The sequence below is a fragment of the Notamacropus eugenii genome, chromosome 2 (assembly GCF_028372415.1).
Source record: "Notamacropus eugenii isolate mMacEug1 chromosome 2, mMacEug1.pri_v2, whole genome shotgun sequence".
In the NCBI taxonomy this organism is placed as follows: domain Eukaryota; kingdom Metazoa; phylum Chordata; class Mammalia; order Diprotodontia; family Macropodidae; genus Notamacropus; species Notamacropus eugenii.
In genome coordinates this window covers 230,906,261-230,922,472 of record NC_092873.1, presented here as the reverse complement: position 1 = coordinate 230,922,472, position 16,212 = coordinate 230,906,261, and the positions used below count along the sequence as shown (strand labels likewise).

The 16,212-nt window shown below is 35.6% G+C and overlaps 1 protein-coding gene across 4 annotated transcripts in view; it reads left to right on the top strand.

The window, feature by feature from the left end:
* Positions 1-16,212, top strand: part of HIVEP2 (HIVEP zinc finger 2) — a 275,611-nt gene that overhangs the window by 54,418 nt on the left and 204,981 nt on the right. The gene's annotated exons all lie outside the window — the stretch shown is intronic.

Sequence of the window (16,212 nt, the reverse complement as noted above, 5' to 3'; positions counted from 1 at the left end):
AGTCTTTTTTTGGAATAACCAATGTAGAATTCATATTTTTAATGTGCTTAATCATCTTTTGATAGACTATAACGGCTTTCCTGGAGCCCTGATCCAATCTATTAACCAAATAGACATTTTGGCAGGCATACCAATTTAGAAAATGAATATTATATTAGGATAGACAGAGGGGCTCCATATATTAAGAAAACCCATATTTAGGCAACTTTTAAAAAAAGTGTTTGGTTGATATTATGTTCTTACCATTCAAGCTCGTGAGAGTTTGTCCTTGAATATTATCTAGTTGGTTAATGAAGTGACTTTTGTCTTTGAGAGGATGGAAGGAAAGCTTAGATATCTGATTTAATACAAGTGGCTGACAATTTATGAACAGTTTATGCTACAAAAGATGATTTTGTAAATTGGGCAGTTGGAACACAGGATACATTTTTACCATATAAACAATGCTGTAAATGATAATTAAATTCCCAGATTAGCCTGCAACAAATTATTCAACTCATAATGTAATTGTGCTACTAATTTAGGTAATGGGTTTGGAGGAGAAAGCAATGAAAGAAAGGGAAAAAGAGATTTACTTCACCCCTTCTTGAATATTAAGTAGATAGTGAGCAAAAGTCTGAAAGAGTCAAAATATAATTTTGACATCCTTCCTCTTTTCTTTCACATCCATTTATGGCTTCCTCTCCCCTTTTCTTCAGTCTTTTAAGCACTTCAGGTCACATACTACATACAACCATAATCTCTCTGTAGTTCCCATTCCCACTTCATTCAGACATCACCTGTTCTTCCTCAGATGCTCCAAAATTACCTATCCTTCTTCCTTTTCATCAGAATTGCCATCCTCTCAGTATAGATTACTGCCAAATATTAGGAGGAAAACATTCTAATCAAATTAATTTATATTACTATCGGAAGAATTGATATCTTTAATTTTCCTAAAATATTTGCATTTTTCAAAAAAGTGTTAATGCAAATGAACTTCTAACTGATAGAATTTCAGGAAGTGCAAAATTAAATAAAAAGTTTCAGGTAATGTGTGAGATTGTTATCTAAATTCATTTCTGGGTCACTTCATCTGGAGGCCCAACTTGTCTTGAGCATCAACTCCCCTGTTTCCTGCTTCACCCCTGCCCTGTCTCTGTGTCTCTGTCTTTGTCTGTTGTTTCAAAATCCAAAAGATTCTCTAAATCCGAGGTTCTCTAAAACCTTGAGGTTTTCTTTGAACCTTTATGGAAGTTAAAGTAGGGGTTTTGGTGTTATTAAGGAGCAAAGGTCAAGATCAACATTTAAATGTATGTATAAAAAATTTGCAAGTCATGTGTTTATATTTACCCAGGGTGACTTTCATAGTGTGTATTGGCCATATTAAAACAATACTTCTGGGGCAGAAGATCTAGGCTGCTGCAAAACTGAAATTAAAGGACCATCTCTTTTGGTGCATGCTGAATTGAAAATAAAATTCAGACTTGGTTATAAATTTGCAAAAAAAAGCAGGAATGCTTGACTTTGAGTCATTGAGTCTTTACAGACCTCCAGTGCTTGTCGCCCATTGTACTCATGGATCCCTTTAAAGTTGGGAAGTTTTTTCCATATCTAGAGCTTAAATTTATCTCTTTCATACAACTTTCATTTTCACTCCTATTTCGGCCTAAGACAAAGTCTAATGCCTCTTGCAGGTTGACAGTCCTTCAAATACTAGAATATTCTGTCTTCCTTCTCCCCCAGCTATCTCCAATCATGTGCTCTCCTCTAAGCTAAACATCCCCAATTCTTTCAACCAATCCTCATATAACATAAATTTGAGTCTCTTTACTATCCTAGCTGTCATTTTCTGTTTTCACGTTAGCATTTTCAGTGTCCTTCTTTAAATGGGATATTTTATAAGGGGACCCATATTCAATATCCTGGCTCTACCATGAAATTGTTTTGGGTTTACTTCCCTAAACTTCAGTTTCTTCACCTTTAAAATGAGGTGGTTGAACTAGACCAGAGATACTCAGACTTTTTTGGTTTCAGGATCCCTTTGCACTCTTAAAAATTATTGAGGATGTGGATTATAAGTTTACCACATTAGAAATTTAAATGTCCAAAACATTTATTTACATCTATTTAATTCGTGTAAATGGAAATACTAAGCACATTACATGTCAACCTAAATAACTTTCTATGAAAAATAACCATGTTTTTCAAAACAAAAAATTAAGAAGTGGCATTGTTTTACTTTTTTTTTTTTGTTGCAAATCTCTGATTTAATAGAAGAGAATTATATTCTCATATTTGTTTGTGCATCCAGTCTGATATTATATATTCTTTTGGTTGAAGTACATGAAGAAAATATGACTGAAAAGGGAGGAGGATTTTAATAGGCAAATAAAATCTTAGTATTATTATGAAAATAGTTTTAATGTTGAGGCTCCCAGGGTCCCAGGGAAAACTGGGGTCTGAGGACCACTCTTTGAGAATTACTAGATTAGATGATCTCTAAGGTCTCTTCCAAGTCTGATGATTTAGAATGCCCTCGTTTCTATATGCTATGGGCCATTCACTGTGTCTACCCTTACCCCATACTTAAATGATATAGATAGCAGGTGAAAAAAGGAAAATCTCATTTATCAACCAGTTAACTGTGTGTAATTTTCACATGCTATCACTGCTGTGTTAGTGGGGAGGCAACCTGGTAGAGTCAAGGGGAAGTAAATAAATAATGTATAGTGCCTACTATGCATAGTGCCAAGTGCTTTCCAAATATGATCTTATTTGAGAAAGTGTTATAGTGGAAAGAGTCAGAAGATCTGAATTCAAGTTCAAATTCAGACTGACATTTAGCAGCCATGTGACAAACTCTTATTAAGTCTGTGCCTCATTTCCCTTGTCTGTAAAATAGAGATTATAATATTTGTACTACCTAGTCGATAAAATTGTAGTTAAGAAAGGGTTTCGTAAGCCTTAAAGTCCTTTATAACATTTAGCTTTTGTTTGTGAACTTTCAAGTGGTTTTAAAATATGATGATTAATTATTAATTATTAGATTAGTTATTAATATTGTTATTACTGTGAGAGCTGTTATGCATTTGAAGAGGAGTTTCATTGTAGATCAGATCAAGCAGTTATGCTATTTTTTCAAACTGTTTTAAGGTATTTCACAAAAACTCCAAGAAGAGTCAGCTTCTTTGTCATTTTAATTCTCAGATTTAGTTGATGTTCTCCCGGAAAGTGAATGGTATTCTCCTAGAGGCAAATATTAATGCTTATACATTAGTATTGAGAACTCTCAGTATGTAAACTCCTTCCATCAATGCAAATAGGTCAGCGGTTCTTACGTTGTAAGGGTTTGAGTCAGGACTTGAATTCAGCTTGTCTCCAAAGCCCTACTCTCTACGCATTATTTCAAACTTCCTTTTCAGATATGACTAAATAGTTTAAAAAATTGAGATAATAAATAAAAAATATATTTGAAAATTTTTGGCTAATGTAAATCTGACCAACATATTAAAATGTATTTTATTTCAATATTTTATTACGATTTCATGGGTTCTTAATCTTATGACGCTGTACTGTTCAGTAAAAGGGAAAGATTCTATTGGGTTTTTAAAATTAGAAACCTTTCCTAGTGCTTTGCAATCACTGTTGTTTGCACAAATAATTTCAGCATCTATTCATTGTCTGAATTATTCCTTGTGGGTTTCCTTTCTGTTCGGAACCAAATTCTGTTACTTTCTTATTCATGATTATGTTTCCTGAATTTATAAAGAATCAGAATTTGTCTTTAGTAATTGAATGAGTAAAAGTATTTAAAGTGGGATTAAATTACCCGATAATCATTTACTGGAATCTTGTAGATGAATAATTAATTAGCCCAATTTTGCTTTTTGTTTTAAAGTCTATGAAAAATACCCCTGATTTTACAGAGGGGTGAGAAAATTTAACTTCTCAGGAAAATGGCAGGTAGAAGAGAATTGTTGTACCGTAAAGACTGTAAAGAGACCATTTGGATTTGTTGTAGAGAAATTCCCTGTCAGGCGAGAACTCTTTGAGAGCAGGACCTCGTGTTTTGTTTGATTATTTTAGTTTTCATGTTGTATTTTTATATCTCCAGGGCTTAGCGCAGTGCCTGGCACATGAAGAACACTTAAATTCTTGTTGATTTGACTGGCTTCCAGCTCTTAAAATTCTGTGAATTGTGGAAATGGCTTGGTAATTAATAAAAGAAAGATTAAATCTGAATAAATCAAGGAGGGAACAGGCTTCAAATTAAGAAGTTATTTTTCACTTAATATGATTTCTTTGGGGACTGTCACTGAAAATTGAGGAGATATAGCATAGAATGCTTACAAAATAATCTACATTATTTGAGTCTTTAATTTCTTGGCAAAATCCCAAATTCATCTGAAGATTACTTCTTCAATACTTATAAGTCATGGCTCAGAGCTCACAGCTCTGAGCTCACATGGATCAAACTGGGAGGTTTGTCAATAAATAACCTCTTGGCTCCTGTTTACTGTCTCACAGAATAATCCTGGGAACACCTGTATTTACCCCATTTCTAGCTCTCATCTAGGTATCTTCAGTTCTCTTTTAAGCACTAAGCTAACGAGGCATGGAATATAGAACACACTTATTATTCATAATAAGAGCTATAGAAAAGACTCATATGACACCCCAGAGAGCAAGGGTGTTTAACCATTTGTCATGTCATGGACTCCTTTGGCAGTCTGGTGAAACCTATGGACCCCCTTTCAGAATAATAGCTTTAAATAATTGAAGGAAAGGCAGAATTTTAGTCGGAGATGAGTGAAAATAAAGATATATTTTGACCCCCTTTCAGAATAATGTTTTCAAATAATTGAAGGAAAGGCAGAATTTTAGTTAGAGATGAGTGAAAATAAAGATATATTTTTTCTCATTCAAATTTATGGAATCACTGAAAAAGGATGCCAAGTTAAGAACCTCTGCTATCAAGGGACAAGAAAAAAATTCCTGAGTCAGACACCCTCCACAATATTCTGTAGATAACTATACACAGAAGGCAGCTATAAAGGCATTTTCCTCTTCCTGCTATAGCCAATGGACTTGTCCATTCACTCTTAGTCAAGTTAGGTGGAGCAAATTCTATTTACCTCTTTCCTGCTTCTGGGTTCAAACAGAATTCCTTCTTTAAAGAAATCACTTCCCACTAAATTTTTTTGGAGCTGGTCATAATGGGGAATCCAATAACAATAACCCCTACAATACTTTCCATTCTCTTTTCTGCCTCTTGTCATTCTTCCGACACCAATCAGATGAAGGAACAATGCTGGTAGGTAACTGCTCCCAGCAAGGTTGACACCATACCAAAGGACCCCCATCCCCACCCCATTTTATTATACCTCAGTGTACTTCAACCCATTTGTAACTTAATAGATAGTTTTCTCTAAATTTATCCTTGTGGTTCTTGCATTATAGACATAGAGGCTATCACCTGGCTCATATACTCAGCCTTTCCAGTCAGATTGGAACTTCCAGAGTTGAAATATCTTGATTTTTTGAGAATTCAGTTGTCTCCATGCAAAACTGAGAGATCAGAACAGAGCTATTGTTATAAGAGACTTTCATATATACAGGAATGATTTAATGGGAACGAGTAAAAGACATAATTAGGTGAGCCAGGTTTGAATTCATCTTCCTATTTATTTTCTGAATGATCTCTGGCAAAGCCATGGTACATTGGAAGGAATATTGGATCTGGAGTCAGATGACTTGGGTTTGAATTCTGATTCTGTTGCTTGCTGCTTGAGTGACATCACTTAGAGTTTTTTTCTGAAGTCCTTTCCAGACCAGCATTTATGATTCTTTAATACTACATCATTTAACCTCTAGCCTTCAGTTTTCTCATCTATAAAGTAAGGGGTTAGACTGGATCACCACATGTAGTTCAAAATCCTCTGAATTTCTTCATGCTTTTAGGGAATACAAAAATACATAGAATGCACTGCATAGTTAGGAGAAAGAACAAACATGAGAAAAAGATATAGAGTACAATTAAGCCAGTTATTGAAACCAAAGAATGGGGAATGGTTGGAGGAAAAGACATTAACACAGGTCATAACCATTTCTTAAAGAAGTGTAACCAATGCAGATTAGTTGCTACAAGGAAGAGACCAAAAGACCCTAAAAAACACTTCAGCCAGCAAACCACTTGTTTAGCAGAGATAGGACAGCTAAGACCAACCTGAGTTCAGAATAGCAATTTGCTTATAAAATCTTTTCAGAAGATGTTAAATAATCCTACTAATTGCTTTTAATTAATTAACCAATCTATTAATAAATAGATTAATAGAACAATAAGAATCAATAGAAGAAAAAAGAATTTTAAAGATAGTCTGGAGAAACATTCAACTAAACAAAGCCATTCCAAGGGTATTTAAGAATGAAGCTAGGAAAAGGATAAAAACAGACCCAAAGAATGGAAAAAAAAATTAATATTTCTTTAATTAATTTTTCCATCACTGCAATGGAGCCACCATATTTGTACTCTTAACATCAAAGTCCTCAATAAGGTGTAGAAGGAAATGCAAATGGTACCAAAGAAAACAAAAATGGGGAGAGCCACTGAACTAAACCAAGAGGGGAAAAAGGAAATCTATGCTAGAGGCAAGATGATGTTGAGGCTGTTGAAGAATCATTTCTTAAGGTAGCATGGTGTGGTGGAAAGTACACTCTAGAATCAGTGGACCTGAGTTCAGATACTGCATATGGCACTCACTGCTTTTATGACCTTGGACAAGTCATTTAGCTTTCCTGGGCCTCCATTTCCTCATATTATAACTCCAAAATGGTGAACCCCTTTCATCTGGTAAATAAAGGAGGAGAAGATACCAAAGATATCTATTGGGGGAAAATATGAAAGGAAAGATAGGAATGAAAAAAACTTCAGATGTTAGCTACTGCTGTTCAAAAGAGGCTACTGAAAGAATGCCAGTAACTGTTGACTGTCATCATCTTTATCTTTTCTACAAAATTTGTTTGAGAATAATACACAGACATACATATTGAGGGCATCCTTGATGAAGGAATGAGAAAGGAGCTAAAAGGCCACATCTTTACAGTTATGCAACTGACTAAAAGATGGAGTGTATAAGATCACACTTGACTTATTTCTTGAGGAGAAAAACAAGCATTTGATTTCGTACAGCTTAAATACTCTCTTCTAACAGCATCTCTCCTGCTCTTCTCCTACTCCTCTCCTTCTCCCCTTTTTTTTGTGGTTTCATTGGTGTAAGGAATTCCCAGTGTGGTTTTTAGACAGTCACTTCCCCTCTCTAAATTTTAGTTTTCTCATCTGTAAAATGAGAGAGTTTGACTGGTAATAGTCCATGACCTTATGTTTATATATGTGCCATACCATATGGGAGGTGCTAGGTGGTGCAGTGGATAGAGTGCTGGGCCTGGAGTCAGGAAGACGAGTTCAAGTTTGGTCTCAGATACTTCCCTAGCTGTGTGACTCTGGGCAAATCACTTACCCTTTGTCTGCTTCAGTTTCCCTATCTGCAAAATGGAGATGATCATTTCTACCTTTCAGTGTTGTTGTGAGGATCAAATGAGATAGTAATCATAAAACACTTAGTACAGTGCCCGGTGCATAGTAGGTCCTAAAAATTGGTTATTGACTTGATTTGATTCCAAAGTCAGTTCCATCATGAACATTCTATGAGCTTATATTTATGTATGTATCATTCCCCTTTCCTATCTAGACTATAAATTCCAAGATAGCTCTTAAGAGTTCCATAAGATTATATGGAAAAGCAACAGGATGTAAAGAACCCTGGACCTGGGGTCAAGTGGGAGCTGGATTCCAATCCTGACTCAGAAACTTGCCAGCTGTGCGACCATGAAATGTCACTTTTTTATTGAGCTTTGGTTTCCTGATCTATAAAATGGGAGTAATGGTATTTGTGGTATCTGTCTCACAGGTTTTGTATACGTGAGTGTGTGTATGTGTGTGTGTGATGACCAAGTTAGATAATGTATGTAAAGAACTTTTAAAACTTGAAAATAATGTATAAATATCAGTTATTGATAGAACTCATCTATATGTCTCTTGCAGCATCCAGTGTTTGGTGTTTAGTAGAGGTGCAAGAGTGCTTGTCAAGCAAACTCAACTTATATATACTGTTTGGAGGACTTAAGTGGGGAAGTCTTTGTAGCGAGATACTGATATTAAAATGAAGACAAGCATGCAGGCACCCCGCTAGTGTGAAAGCCTGTGGGATCTGCCTCTCTTACCTGACCGCATCGGTAGCAGGGAATTTGGCCCATGCCCAAGCACTTCCAGCTGTGTTGGGACTCGTGGGGAAGCTGTTGCTACTGATAGAAAAGCTGATTTATGATACTAATCCCACAATTGTAGGCTGCACCTAAAATTTGTATAAATTAGACTTGAGCTGTGGCCTGTATTTGGATGAAAGTCCATTAAGACTTTACTTTTGAATTTTCTTCATCGTGGCTTTAGAAGATGTAATGTTGATTGAGGTAATTCAAGAAAAGAGGGTATTGTCCGAACTCCGGATTGAATTACAAACTGGTGGCTGGAGTTGACAGGAAATATTGTGTTGTAACAATGACTGGTAATTTGTATGCATTTAAAACCATCTCCTCTGGAATTCTAGGAGCTTCTGTCTATTTTTTCCTTTTAAAGATTTTTAATTTTCTAAATTTGATTCTACCTTCATACTATCCCTTACATAATGATAATAACTACCATTTATATAGCACCTACTATGTGCCAGACACTGTCCTACTAATGTGCTTTATATTCATTTGGTCTTCACAATAATCCTGGGAGAGAGATGCTATTATTTTCTCTATTTTACAGATGAGGAAATTGAAGCAAACAGGTTAAGTGACTTGCCCAGGGTCACACAGAGAATAAGGGTCTAAGAACAGATATGAACTTAGGTCTTCCTGATTCCAAGCACAAGACTATCCACAATAGCACTTAGTTGCTCAGTTCCCTTCCAACATCTTTCCTCTCAATATTCCCCACTGTTACCATCCTAGTTTATATCTTCACTCTAGATTCCTATAGACACTATAGACTCCAAACAGATGCAGTAATGTATAGGAAGTCCTTTGAGAGCTTAACGTACTGGACACATGTCAGTCATTATGGTTCCTGAAGTTATTGTTATTTTTCAGTCCTGTACCACACTACTCCCTCCAATACATTCTTTTTACTGTGACCAGATTTGGTTTCTCAAAATCTGTTTTTCTTCTGAATAAAGTTCAGTCATTGGTCTGTTTCAAAGCACGCCGCAACCTGACATCATCCACCTTTCCAGCTCTATCTCCCATAGCGCTTTAGGCAAACTGGACTGCTCACTGTCCCATATGCATGACTCAGGCTTGGCTGCTGATAAGGCTTTGCTTTTCTTGTGCTGCTCTCTGTGTCTATAATGTCCCCTTTCCATCATTTGCCTTTTGAAATCCTATCTGTTCTTTCAAGCTTAGCTTAAATGCCTACTCTTGCACTAAGTATTCCCTGATCTTTCTCAGTCAGTAATGATATTTCCTCTTCTAAGTCTCATGGAACACTTTATTAACAACACTATTATGCAATTATGTATTATTCTGAATTATTGCTATCTATATATGTCTCTTACTCCTCTGTTAGACTTGAACTCCAGAAGAGCAGGGGATTCTGTTTTATCTAGTCTTTGTGCTTTCCCTAGACCAGTGTTTTGTACATGATAGGCAGCAATTGCTTGGTTGAAACAGGGAACCAATGAAAAACTTGAATATGTTCATTAAGGAAAATATTCGGTTTCTTTTTCTTCTCTTATTGCTGAAACTAATGTTTCTAGTACTATATTGAATAACGGTGGTGACAATGGACATTCTTGTTTCACCCCTGAGCTTACTGGAAATATCAACTTCTTTGTTTATCTTCAATTAGTGATCCCATCATTCTTCATGAGAAAAACATTTAATGAACATCTGATATGTTCATATATGCCACAGCGATGCCTATCCTAGAATTCTCTTATAAATATATAATTTTAACTTTTTTCAGTCTTTAATTCAACATAGATTTGTTGAGTGCCTGCTATGTACATGTAGGAAACTGTTCCAGGTACTGGGGATATAAAGATGAAAAACCACATAGTCTTGGACCTCAATCTTATAGAGGAATGGAGCAATCTACAATCTGTCATTTAAGTTAGAAATACCTTAGCATAGGAGAGATAAAAAAGGTGGCTTTAAAGAGAAATTGGTTTTAACTGGGAAACTCAGAGAAGGTTTCAGGAAGGAAGTGGTATCTGAGCTGGACTTTCAAGGTGGTGATGGATGTTGTTAATAGGAAGAGATTCAGGGGAAATTCATTTCAGTAATGCATGATACAAAGACATCTGTGTGTGTTCATCCTTTGTTGCTGAAGAAGACCATGCCATCAAAGAAATAATGACATGACTTGCACTTGACTTTCTTTTGAGTGAGGGAGGGCTGTGTGCAGGTCACCTGCCTCACTTCTCCTCCAGAGCCATCTGAATCCAGTGATCAGATATTCATCAGGATGACTAGAGATGACCCAGGATGAGGCAATTGGGGTTAATTGACTTTGCCCAAGGTCACACAGCTAGTGAGTGTCAAGTGTCTGAGGTGAGATTTGAACTCAGGTCCTCCTGACTCCTCCACTGGTGCTCTATCCACTAGCTGCCCCACAAAGATACATAAGCAGTAGAGGGCAGAATGAGAATAATGAATAGGAAGTACTTCAAAATTCTTCTAGTTTAGTATCTGAGAAGGGAAATACGAAATAAAGCTCTGCAAATAAGTTGAAGCCTCATTGTTGAGGCTAAGGCTAATGTAGTTTTGTTTGTTTGTTTTTGTTTTTAATTCTGTAGGTGATGGAGAGCCATTGAAGATCTTGTGATCTCATACCAGGAAGATTATTTGGCATTAGTTTGAAGGATGTGTTAGAGAGAGTCTAGAGACAGAGAGACCAGTTAGAAGCCTACTTAGGAAGTAATGAAGGCCTCAAATATGGTGGAAGCCATGGAAACTGAGAGGAAAGGATGGGTGTAGGACTTCTTTCAGAGGCAGAATTGATAGACTCAACAACTTATTAAACGTGGGTAGTATAGGAAATGAAAGAGTCAAGAAGATCTGAGGAAGGTTATGAGGAGAAATGGAACACACCAGTAAAAAATGTGCTCAATATGACCTATATAATTTCCTTGCTCCTAAACCTGGAGAAATTGCTATGGTACCTTCTAGCTTGAACATTCCTATAATTATGTGACCTTTTATAACGCTCATGTTATAACATTTTATAACATTTCTTTAAATGCTATCAGTCTCATTTTAAACAGGATCTTAAATCATCCAAATCAAACAGGATAGATTTGGAGTTACAATGGCACAAAAGGATTCTCGTGACCCATATGTTGTAGTTATAGTTTGCCATATTCAGGCATTTCCTTTTTTATGCAAAATACCTCCAGTACTATGAATACCTTATACTTTGTAACATTTTAGTCAAAACACCTTGAGTTGAATTCGTCTGTGATCATTAACAGCCCATGAGATAGAAATGATTTCTGCTGTTATTACAAATATTTTATAGGTGAGAAAACTGATGAACACTGAGCTTAATCAACTTGCCTAGGATCCAGTTCTTTAGACTCATACCTGAATGTTCTTTGCTTAAACTTTTGGTTGTAAATACTTTTGTTGTTTAGTCATTTCAGTTATATCAAATTCTTCATGACTCCTTTTGGGGTTTTCTTGGAGAAGATATTGGAGTGGTTTGTCATTTCTTTCTCCAACTCATTTTACAGATGAGGAAACTGAGGCAAACTGGGTTAAGTTAACTTGCTCAGGGTCCTACAGCTAGTAGATGTCTGAGGCTGGATTTGAACTCAGGTCTTCCTGACTCTAGGCCCAACCCTCTATTCACTACATCACCTAGCCACTCATTATTTAAACTTAAAATCAGGATAACAGAAAGTGAAGTGATTTGTGCCACAGTCTGCCAACCTCCTACCATCATGTCCATTTTCTTTTGATTCAACTGTATATATAGGAAAAAAGACAGGCAAACACAAAGGTTAGGTCATTATTTGTGGAAGAGTTCTTTGGAAATTCATATAAAGTAGGAGACTGTTATTTTGATGTGTATTTTTAGTTTTTACTAGTTTTGATGAGATGAGTGGAGTAGAGCAGTAAAGAAAATAGTAAATTAAAAAATACTACCTACTTTCCTGGAAAGAAGGGGGAAGAAAGGAGGCTAGTATGAGAAAAGAACTATACGAACAGAACATTGGTATGGAAGTGTGACCTGAGAGTTAATATTAATATTAGTATTAGTTATAAAGAATTTTTAAATGGACAAGATATAATTAGACAGAATTTTGTTTTTAAAGGACGAAGGCATGATGTCTGCCATAATAATGAAAGAACTTTTTTTTAAAAACTAGTTTTGATACCTAATAAACGGAATCAACTTGTGGATATTGACAGACTTTTGATCTTTGGCTTGAAGTCTGTGTGGCAATAATCATATCCCCTCTATATATGTGTAAAAATATAGTACCAGTTTCAACGGGAAAATTCTTTTTATTATGGAAAGAAAAGGGATCCAGCAAACAGAAAGAACATTTGACTATTCAGATTTTGTGGAATTGAACCACTCCTTTTTCTCCCTCATACTCCCTGATTTGATGCAAATTCTAATTTGGATTTTAAACTTAGAAAAGGGAGGACAAGTCAAGGTGTGATGAATAGCTTATTTCTATGATTTTATGTTGTGTCTGCCCCAATAGAATGTAAGCACTTGAGGGCAGGAGCTTTCATTTTTGTCTTTGTATTCCAGCCTAGCATAGTGCCTTCCAAATAGTAGACACTTAATAAATACCTATTGGATTAAAATGAATTGAACTAGGACAAGTAGGTTCTAGGTGGTGCAAATAAATGAAAGACTCTGTTACATGTGTACTTAATAATAATGATTGCTCAAGGTTTGTAAGGCATGTATTTATGCCTTAAAAGGTATAAATTTATTATATTATTTATATTCATTTTAATAAATTTAATTTATTTAATAAATTTAGTAAAATAAACATTAATTTATATAAATATAAATATTTATATTTATTTATATAAAATTATATATATATTTATTATAAATTATTTCCCCAAGGTCACATAGCTTTTAATTATCCGAGTCAGGATTTCACCTCAAGTCCAGTGCTCTATTCATTCTGCTATGTTTTGTGTGTTGTACCCTTGTTTATGATTATTGTTATTTAATAATTTTAGAGCAGTCCTTGGGTATTGTTTATTGAAATATCTCAAACTAGTCTTCATAGCATTTGTAAGGGTACAGTGCTGATGGCCCAATTACTAAGGAATGGATGATCTAAGAATGAATGGATAATGTTGTCATCCTGGGTATGCCCCGTTGTAGAAGAGTAATTCTGTAAATTATTTACTAAAAAGGGGAAGCACTGAAGAATGAGGTCTTCTGTATGCTTGCTGGCCCCAGACGTTACAACAACAAGACATTATTATAGCTTGAATGTAGTTTCAATAGTTGAGAGATACTCTCCCACATCCTGTTTCATCACAAATATTTATTGTTTTATTCACCAGTTCTCCACCCGCCTTGTAGGCCCTTGTGGTTACTGTCATTCATCCAGGAGAGCTAGGGAATTGCCTCTTGCAGTATGCAGTATCTGACTGGGACAGGGACGGGCCCATGGAATTGAATGACATTCAGTTTTGTTCTGCAGTCCTCTATCCACACTCTTTTGGTGACTTCATTCCCTCACATGGGCTCACTTATTACCAAAGGTCACCCAAAGTATATATCTAGTGCTAATGTTTCCCTTGAGCTTCGGTCCATCATCTCTAACTCCATTTCCATCTTGCTATATGATTAGTGTCTTAAATGGAACTTCCCTGGAATGAGCTCATCATCTCCCTATCCCCCACCTCCCTCTTTTCTGATGACAGCACCATCATCATCTCCATTATGGATGCTTGAAACGTTAGAGTTATTTTTTAAACTTCTTTTTCCCTCACTACCCTCATTTCAATAAGTTTCCAAGTCTTGCCGATTCTACCTCTGAAATAGCCGTCTGATCCATCCCCTTCTTTTCAGTTCCATTGCCATACTTATCTTTTAGTTTCTCATCAAATCAAATGAGATGTTATTTATAAAATATTAAGCATAGGGCCCAGTACATATTAGGATCTTTATTTTTTTAAATTATTTTTCTAAAAATATTTCTTCTTAATTACATATAAAAAACAATTTTTAACATTCATTTTTTTAAATTTTGGGTTCTAAATTCTCTCCCTCCTCTCCCCCCTCATTGAGAAGGTAAGCAATTTGATATAGGTTATATATGTGCAGTTATGTAAAACAGATTTCCATATTAGTCATGTTGTGAAAGAAATGCAGACAAAAAACTCCAAGAAAAATAAAGTTTATTTTTAAAAATTAATTGTTTTGTTTTCAGTTTTCCACAATCACTTCCATATGTCTTAGATTTTCTGCCCCTTCCTTCCCCTTCTCTCCCTGAGACAGGATGCAATCTTATATGGGTTCTACACATACATTCTTATTATACAAAGTTTCATATTAGTCATGTTGCAGAGAAGAATTAACATGAATGGGAGAAACCAGAACAATTTTAAAAACGCATGATTTTTATCTGCATTCAGACTCCATCAACTCTTTCGCTGGAGGTGGATAGCATTTTCCATCATAGGTCCTTTGGAAGCATCTCAGATCTGAGATATAGCTAAGTCATTCACAGTTGTCATCGTACAATATTGCTGTTACTGTACACTGTTCTCCTGGTTCTCTTCCTTTCACTTTGCATGAGTTCATGTAAGTCTTTCTAGGTTTTTCTGAAAGTATCCTGCTGGCCATTTCTTATAGTACAATAGTATTCCAACACAATCACATACCACAATTTGCTCAGCCATACCCAATTGGACATAGAGGACATCCCCTCTATTTCCAATTCTTTGCCACCACAAAAAGAGCCGTTATAAATATTTTTGTACGTATGGGTCCTTTTCCTTTTTTTTTCTTTTTATCTCTATGGTAGTAGTATTAGCAGCAGTATTTCTGGGTGAAAGGGTATGCCCAGTGTGCCCTTTGGTCACAGTTCCAAATTGCTCTCCAGAATGGTTAGATCATTTCACAACTCTATCAACAATGCTTTAGTGTTCCAATTTCCTCATATCACCTCCGATATTTGTCATTTTCTTTTTCTGTCATATTAGCCAATCTAATAGGTGTGATGTGGTACCTCAAGGTTGTTTCAATGTGCATTTCTATAATCAATAGTGATTTAGAGCATTTTTCATATGACTATAGATAGCTTTGATTTCAATTGAAAACTGTCTTTTCTTGCCCTTTGACCATTTATCAATTGGGGAATGACTTGCATTCTTATAAATCTGACTCAGTTCTTTACTTATTTGAGAAGGGAGGCCTTTATCAGAGAAACTTGCTGTAGAAACTTTTACACAGTTATGATTATTCTGTATTTCCTTCTGTCCTATTTTCTCACCATTTATCCTTCTTTATTTTTAAAAATTAATTGATTTGTTTTCAGTTTTCTACAATCACTTCCATAAGTCTTAGATTTTTTTCCCCTTCCCTCTCTCCTCCCTCTCTGAGACAGCATGCAATCTTATATGGGTTCTACACATACATTCTTATTTTACACATTTTCATATTGGTCATGTCTCCTTTCATCTTATATCTCTTCAAAAGTGTTTTGCTTCTGACCAGAGCCTCCTCCAATTCCCCCTCCTTTTTAGCAGCACCCTACTTCTCTTATGCCTTTCTCTTTCTACTTCCCTGTGGGGTTTCTATTCCTAACTGAATGTATATGTTATTCCCTCTTTGACCCAGTTGTAAGGAGAGTAAAGTTCAAGCATTGTCCAACACACTCCCCTCTTTACCTTCCACTGTAAAAACCTTTTCACATCTTTTTTATACCTCATTCTACATTTTCCTTCTTTATTCTCCGAGTGCATCCCTTTTTTTCACCCCTTAATTTTATTATTATTTTTAAAATATCATCCTATCATAGTCAACTCATGTCTGTGTCCCCTGTCTAGGTATATTCCTTCTAACTGCCCTAATGCTGAAGTTCCTAGGTTACAAGTATCATCTTCCCACGTAGAGAATCCCTTATAATTTCTATTTCT